The following is an 8,448-nucleotide window of genomic DNA, read 5'->3' as shown; positions in this document are numbered from 1 at the left end:
AGCTCTTATACCAATTGTGACGACCCTGGGTTCACACAAGGCTGTAGTCCAAGGTGAAACCAGAGATGTCAAACCTACCATGCACCCACACTGTGCATAAACATGTTTCACCAATCATATCAATATCCTCTAGTGGAACCAAATAGAAGTGTAGGTACAAAACAAATAAAATAAAGAGAATAAATATAATAGACATGATATAGAAGTGATATCTCATAAATAAAAAGAATTATGTCTCAACTATAATATATCTGATATCAAAATAATGAAAATGTCTCAACATGAATCAACTAAAGATCATACTTAGGCACACTGCCTTTATAATATGAATATGAAACTCTAATGTTTGAATGAAACTCAAAACTATAGTGGAGTCTCTATAGTAAAAATATGCGACGGTGACTATGCCAGAACTCCGTCACCCTGCGGCTCTTCGAAACTCTGAACTACCTAAAAAGTAATTTAAAAGAAAAAGAATAACAACAAGAGCGTCAGAGCACTATATCAAGATTACCTCCATTCGCCCCCAAGGGAAGGGCTGCTATATGGAGTGAATGCTCTATTTATTAAGCATAGTCTACCTAGATTCATTTTTCCTGTATCTAAGTAGGATTAACATTTAGAAACCTATAACACGAGACATAGTACGTCGAGCTAAATAATCCAAACAAGGAAACTCTCATGTATATACCATAAGCCTCAAATTGTAGATATCAAAATATTAATACCAAACTAAGAAAAGACAATCTAATAAAACCAACAATTGGAAAATACATAACACGAGACTGGTACGTCAAGCGAAATAATCCAAATAAGAAAACCCTCATATATATACCATATGTCTCAAGTTGTGAATCTCTAATCCTTGTTCCTAACTAAGAAGTAAAGAAGACAGTAAAAGAAATAAGACATCAACACATCGTATTTATAGTATCTTCCACTATCATTGGGAAGATAGAATAAAATACCAACACATAATTTCATATATTTTCAAAAGTAACATATCTCAGTCATACAATTCTGTGATAGGTCATATCCATAACCTACATCTGTCACACTTAGGCTATCAAGTAGTTGTCTAAGTGCAACGGACAACCCTATAGGTATCCTAAACTGTATACATGGCTCATTAGTCTCATCACGATCTAAGTGTGTAACATGAGTGCGGGATGAACTACCAAATAGGTATCCTAGAAATATGGCTCACGAGCCTCATCGCACCTTAGTACGGGACGGACGGCTAGATCAAGCATCCTAAAATCCGACTCAATGGCCTGTACATATAGAATATCGACGCACTACCTTATGTATTACTGAACTGAGCTCATCAATGATATCCACCTCATATATAAAATATGTATATCTGGCATGTTAATGCACTATCACATATATTACAGAGCTGTGCTCATCAACGACATCCAACATGTGTATGAACGATATCTAATTCGAATATGATCAAATCAAAACTCATCATAATCCTCTTGGGGTTCTCAAATACGTAACATAACATATTCATGACTATACGTGTAATATCAAATAGCTCAAAACTCTGTGAACGCATCTCAAAATGGCACAACACAGCTCAACAAAATGAGTAGGAAAACAGGCAGGATATCTGTTAGTAAAACGAGCATATCTTTCTCTAGAAAAACTATTTTTAGAAATGGTTTTTTGTTTTGAAAACTAGATTCACACATGATTCAATTGGAAAAAGTTTGGTTTAGTTTAGAGTTCATTTGTTGTCCTAAATCTCTAGTTAAATATTATACATGTGTAGTAGTTTTTTCTGCAGGACATTTGTCTTTCTCTATACAAACTCTTTTTAAGAATAGTTTTTTGTTTTAGAAACAAGATGTTGGCCTTCTTATTTTGATGATGTTTAACAAATAATTTATAACTATTGTTGTTCGTCTAGTGTTTGTGTTTTCGTATTTATTCTAGGCAAACAACGAGTTGGAGGTTGGATGGATTGCGCTTCCGTATTTATTCTAGGCAAACAACGAGTTGGAGGTTGGATGGATTGCGCTTCAACGATCATATCCAAAGGAGGTTGGCGGAATGTCGGGTTTCAACGATCATATCCAAAGGAGGTTGGCGGAATGTCGGGTTGAAGCCTTGCAATTCAAAGTTCAAGATCTAAGTTTAGCTTCATCCACAGAGTGTACCAAGTCAAGCTTATTGAAGATCAAGATCTAACTTGGGTAACTTAGTTTAGGTTTTATATTATGTGTGTTAAGTACCTTAAGCTCAATATCATATACACTCACATTTATTGGTTTCTTCGTATATATATATATATATATATACATAAGTTTTGGTTTCTATGCACATATATAGTTATATATATACATACATGTGTTTTTGAGTTTTCATGTTTATAATATAAAATCACATGTTTCATATTCATTATTGTGTTTTAGTATATATTGCATAGAATATGCAATTTTGTAAAAATATTGTTTTCTCAGTTTATGGACTTAACAATAATCATATACATATTTTATTAAGTCTATATAATCATTATGCAAAGTTTCAAAACATGGTTTAGCCAAAATATCAAAATTCACATATTTACATTTTCGTGTTTTGAACTATTTTGCAAAATGATGATTATTCACAAATGGCAAATGCAATTTGGAAAATTCTTTTTGTAACATGTTCATTTACATGTTTATATACATTTCCCAAAGTTTCACTATTTTTGGACTTTATTTGTTATTTTTAACAATTTTTCAAAGTCTCAAAAATCAGCTTTAAAACCAGTTTTCTGTAGTATCAGATTTCGGTCGACCGCTCTGGTCGACCGCTCATATGTTCAGTCGACAGTGGGCAGCAGAGAGTTTGTCGGTCGACCGGTGCGGTCGACCGAGAGCTCAAAATTTCCATCGGTCGACCGCACCGGTCGACCGAATAAGTCTCTGTGCGTTTTCTACGTTTGGAACCTGGATCGTGGTCGACCGCGAGAATTTCCAGTCGACCGCCAATGTGACCGTTGGTTCCCTAATGGCTAAATTTCGAGCTGATTTTCTAGGGCTGTTTTTGTCTTTTGCTTGGGGTTTTGACTGAGATTTTGAGTGGGTATAAATACCCTATTGCTGTTCTCTTTCAAATGATCCAAGAGAGTTTTTTAACCAAGTTTAAAAGAGTTTTAACATGGGTTTTAGTTTGGTTTAAGTGTGTTTAAGAAGCTTTTAAGTATTTGGAAGTTTAAGTTTGAGAAATCAATTTCACAAGAGCTTGAGGAGATCATCTATTGGTGTTTGGGCATCCAACTATTCTCCTTCTACCTCTTGATCTATTGAGAAGTTTTCTAACTCTTTTCTCTAGCAATTTTATAATTTCATAAGCTAGATTTCATATTGAGTTTATATTGTTTTATCTCTTTGTTCACACACAACCTATTGAGCTTATTGTATTTGCATACATTATATAATTGGGTTGTGGGATAGTGTGACATTGAGTTGAGCCTAATTGAGTTCTCACCTTGTTAGAGAGAACAATCATTTGCTATATTGTGCTTAATTGTTAAATCACTTTGTAATACTCTTGTACACCGAGTGAGGAGTGTGTGGTGAGAGTCGGGGATCGTCCCAAGAGGAGTGGCGTATGTTGACGAACCTAGGGAGAGGTTGTAACCGAGCACTTAAGAGAAACACGTCTAGTTCAACATTTGAGAGGGTGTAGAGTGTGATTGCAAGAGTGTTGATTGTAAAGTTTTCGGTTAGCTAGAAAACCGAGTGTGAGGTGTAAACGTTATTCGGGTGAACATAGAAAACCCGGTTGTGATAGTGGATTTCTCCCCGAGAGTGAGGAGCAGAGACCTAGGACGGAAGGTCCGAACTCCGTGATCATATAGTGTGTTTGAGTGTGCTTTGGCGTTCATTTATATTTTAGTGTGTTTGAGTGTGCTTTGGCGTTCATTTATATTTATGTTCATATCTTATATCGCCATTGTCCATAGTTCATTATTTATATGATCCACTATGTGTGCTTTGGCGTTCATTTATATTTATGTTCATATCTTATATCGCCATTGTCCATAGTTCATTATTTATATGATCCACTATTTAGTTCATGTTGTTTTCCTCTTGTGTTTGTTTTATATCCTTGCATATACATATATCATATTGTATATCTCTTTGATAAGATATATCATCTTGTGTTATTTTATATATCCTTGCATATATATTCATCATATAGGATATATCTCATTGTTCATATTGCTTATCCTAGCTTATATAGTTGTTATATTTCATACTTGCTAGGATAACTTGTTAATTAGTTTTTATTGGAATATAATCGGATTAGATTAGCATAAGACCTTAATCACCCCTCCTCTAGGGTCTAACAATTGGTATCAGAGCTTGGTGCTCTTTGATTTAAGGTCTAATCGCCTTGAGTTAAAGATCCAAGTTAGCTTGTTATGCTAATCTAATTTTGAGCTTTATTTGTATCTTGCTTGCCTTTTATATTATGGATATGCATGGTTTAAGTTATGCCATCAATATTGTCTCTAGATTAGATAATTTTCCCTATGCCCAATGGTGTGTTAGATTTAAACTTTTTGTTCAATCTAAATGCTTTGATTTATGGGAAATTATAGATGATGCTTATATTGTGCACACTTTGGAGAAATCCAAGTGGAATAAGAATGATCATCGTATGTTTACAATGAACAATATTTTGTTAGAATATTTGCTAAATGCTTTTAATTCATCTATGTCTAACAAGTTTGTTCATTTTGATAGTGCTTACAAACTTTGGAAATTTAATTTTGATATCATTTCCAAAGAAAATGTTGCTCTTAAAGAAAGTAATGATATGTTAAAATTGGAAAATGAGAAATTATCATCATCCATTTCTAGCTTATCTCATGCTAAGATTGATGCCATGTTAGAAGTAGAGAACATAAAAAATAATACAGCTTCTTTTATAAATAATTATTTATGTTCTACTTCTAAAAATGCATATGTGCCTAAAAATGAAGATTTGAATCTTATGAAAAATAGTATTTCATCTTTAGATTCAACTTTGAAAATATGCATTGATAACCATAAGAAACTTATGGACAAGTGTGCTAAATCTAGTAAATCACCCATACACTATGCACACTTGTATAGCAAAGTTTACAAGTGCTCCTTTTGTGGTCGTAAAGGCCATTTAGCTAAATTTTGCTATGATGTACAAAAACATAAGAATATTAATCCTTCTTGTGCATCTCATCAAGTTTCTTCATCACATGTACACACACATGCACCTATTTCTCATCATAAGCATGCTCTTGTGTATCATTGTGATTTTTGTGGTAGAGTTGGTCACTTAGCTAAGTTTTGTTTTGATTTGCGAAAAGTTTCTAAATCGCAAAATATTTCAAGTAGACCAACATTATTTCAAAATGTTTCTCATTTGCAAAATAATCTTAAAAGACCATCTTTATTTGCAAATGTTCCTCGTGCACATCCATATGGTCAACATAACCAAATGCGTCCTCTTCATTGCACTTATTGCAATCGAATGGGTCATTTGCATAATTATTGCTATGACCGGACCCGTGCACTAAATGTGCCCAAATGGATTCATAACCCAAGGGCTTTGAGCTTAAATGATAGGGGTCATGTCCCTAAATCTTTTAGTACCAAGAGTTCTTGGGTACCAAAACAAATTTGATTTTTAAACCAAGAATTTTAATGTCTTTATCTTTCTTTGTCTTGGTTTTAAAAATTATGCTTTAAAATCTTTTGATTATGAAAACTTATTTTTTTGTATCAAATCTTTTGTTTTCATGATTATTATTTTTTGTTTTGATGAGAGGACTATGTTTATATAACCCCCCGGTTTATTGGGTGTTTATTCCCAAATCTTGTTTACCGGGTGCTAAAATGTTCATATGGGTTGATACTAGCTTAAGAGCTAGATATAGTTGCCTCTCTTGATTTTTGAAAATCAATGATGGTTTGGTTTTATGTTTTTATGGATTTCATTTGATTTATGATTTCACTTGAGTAATTTGTTTTCATTTGAAAACTTTTTGCATGATTTTCATGTTCCTCTTCTTTTGTTTTCATAAATCTATTCTTTTATATGGCTTTTATATTTTTTGTGTTAATGAGACACTATTTTCACTTTGATATATTTATATGTGTTCTCATTGTCTTTTTGTATGTGAGTGGTGTTTAGCATATTTTTTTATGCTTGCTCACATGTTTGCCATGATCTTCATTTCATATATTTTTTATGGCATTTTAATAGGGGGAGCAATCCCTATATCTTTCTATATGTTATACTCACCTATGCTTATTGATAGGGGAAGCTTTCGCTCTCTTAATTCTTTTGTCCCCTTTTTGATGTTGTCAAAGGGGGAGAAATATTGTGAGTATATTCTTTCTTATTTATATGCATGTGAATTATAATTTATATATTCATTTCCTTTCATGCATATATCATTTTTATAAATTATTTGTCATCATCAAAAAGGGGGAGATTGTTGGCCTTCTTGTTTTGATGATGTTTAACAAACAATTTATAACTAATGTTGTTTGTCTAGTGTTTGTGTTTTCGTATTTATTCTAGGCAAACAACGAGTTGGAGGTTGGATGGATTGCGCTTCAATGATCATATCCAAAGGAGGTTAGCGAAATGTCGGGTTGAAGCCTTGCAATTCAAAGTTCAAGATCCAAGTTCAGCTTCATCCGCAGAGTGTACCAGTCGAGCTTATTGAAGATCAATATCTAGCTTGAGTAACTTAGTATAGGTTTTATATTATGTGTGTTAAGTATATATATACATAAGTTTTGGTTTCTATGCATATATATAGTTATATATATACATACATGTGTTTTTGAGTTTTCATGTTTATAATATGAAATCACATGTTTCATATTCATTATTGTGTTTTAGTATATATTGCATAGAAAATGCAATTTTGTGAAAATATTATTTTCTCAGTTTATGGACTTAACAATAATCATATACATATTTTATTAAGTCTATATAATCATTGTGTAAAGTTTCAAAACATGGTTTAGCCAAAATATCAAAATTCACATGTTTACATTTTCGTGTTTTGAACTATTTTGCAAAATGATGATTTTTCACAAATGGGAAAAGCAATTTGGAAAATTCTTTTTGTAACATGTTCATTTACATGTTTATATACATTTCCCAAAGTTTCATTATTTTTGGACTTCATTTGTTATTTTTAACAATTTTTCAAAGTCTCAAAAATCAGCTTTAAAACCAGTTTTCTGTAGTATCAGATTTCGGTCGACCGCTCCGGTCGACCGCTCATATGTTCAGTCAACAGTAGGCAGCAGAGAGTTTGTCGGTCGACCGGTGCGGTCGACCGAGAGCTTGAAATTTCCATCAGTCGACTGCACCGGTCGACCGAATAAGTCTCTGTGCGTTTTCTCCGTTTGGAACCTGGATCGCGGTCGACCGCGAGAATTTCCGGTCGACCGCCAATGTGACCGTTGATTCCTTAACGGCTAATTTCTGAGCTGATTTTTTGGGTTGTTTTTGTCTTTTGCTTGGGGTTTTGACTGAGATTTTGAGTGGGTATAAATACCCTATTTCTGTTCTCTTTCAAATGATCCAAGAGAGTTTTTTAACCAAGTTTAAAAGAGTTTTAATAAGGATTTTAGTTTGGTTTAAGTGTGTTTAAGAAGATTTTAAGCATTTGGAAGTTTGAGTTTGAGAAATCAATTTCACAAGAGCTTGAGGAGATCATCTATTGGTGTTTGGGCATCCAACTATTCTCCTTCTACCTCTTGATCTATTGAGAAGTTTTCTAACTCTTTTCTCTAGCAATTTAATTATTAATTTTCATATTCTTATTATTGCTAGTTTGCTATTTGAGTTAGATTTGATTTTATCTCATTGTTACACACACCCAATTGAGCTTATTGTATTTGCATTCATAATATTTTTGGGTTGGTGAGAGTTGTGACAATTGAGTGTGAGCTTTCATTGTGTTCTCATCCATAGTAGAGATAATTGTGAGGATTCACTTGTAATACACTTGTACACTGAGAGAAGTGTGTGGCGAGAGTTGAGGATCGTCCCAAGAGGAGTGGCATCAGTTGACGAACCTAGGGAGAGGTTGTAACCGAGCACTTAAGAGAAACACGTCTAGTTCAACATTTGAGAGGGTGTAGAGTGTGATTGCAAGAGTGTTGATTGTAAAGTTTTCAGTTAGCTAGAAAACCGAGTGTGAGGTGTAAACGTTATTCGGGTGAACGTAGAAAACCCGGTTGTGATAGTGGATTTCTCCCCGAGAGTGGGGAGCGGAGACGTAGGACAGAAGGTCCGAACTTCGTGATCATATAGTGTGTTTGAGTGTTTTTTTGCGTTCATTTATATTTATATTCATATCTTATATCGCCATTGTCCATAGTTCATTATTTATATGATCTACTATTTAGTTCATATTGTTTACCTCTTGTGTTTGTT

This window comes from Asparagus officinalis, chromosome 3 (genome assembly GCF_001876935.1).
Source record: "Asparagus officinalis chromosome 3, Aspof.V1, whole genome shotgun sequence".
In the NCBI taxonomy this organism is placed as follows: Eukaryota; Viridiplantae; Streptophyta; class Magnoliopsida; order Asparagales; family Asparagaceae; genus Asparagus; species Asparagus officinalis.
Note: the sequence above shows the minus strand (reverse complement) of the source record.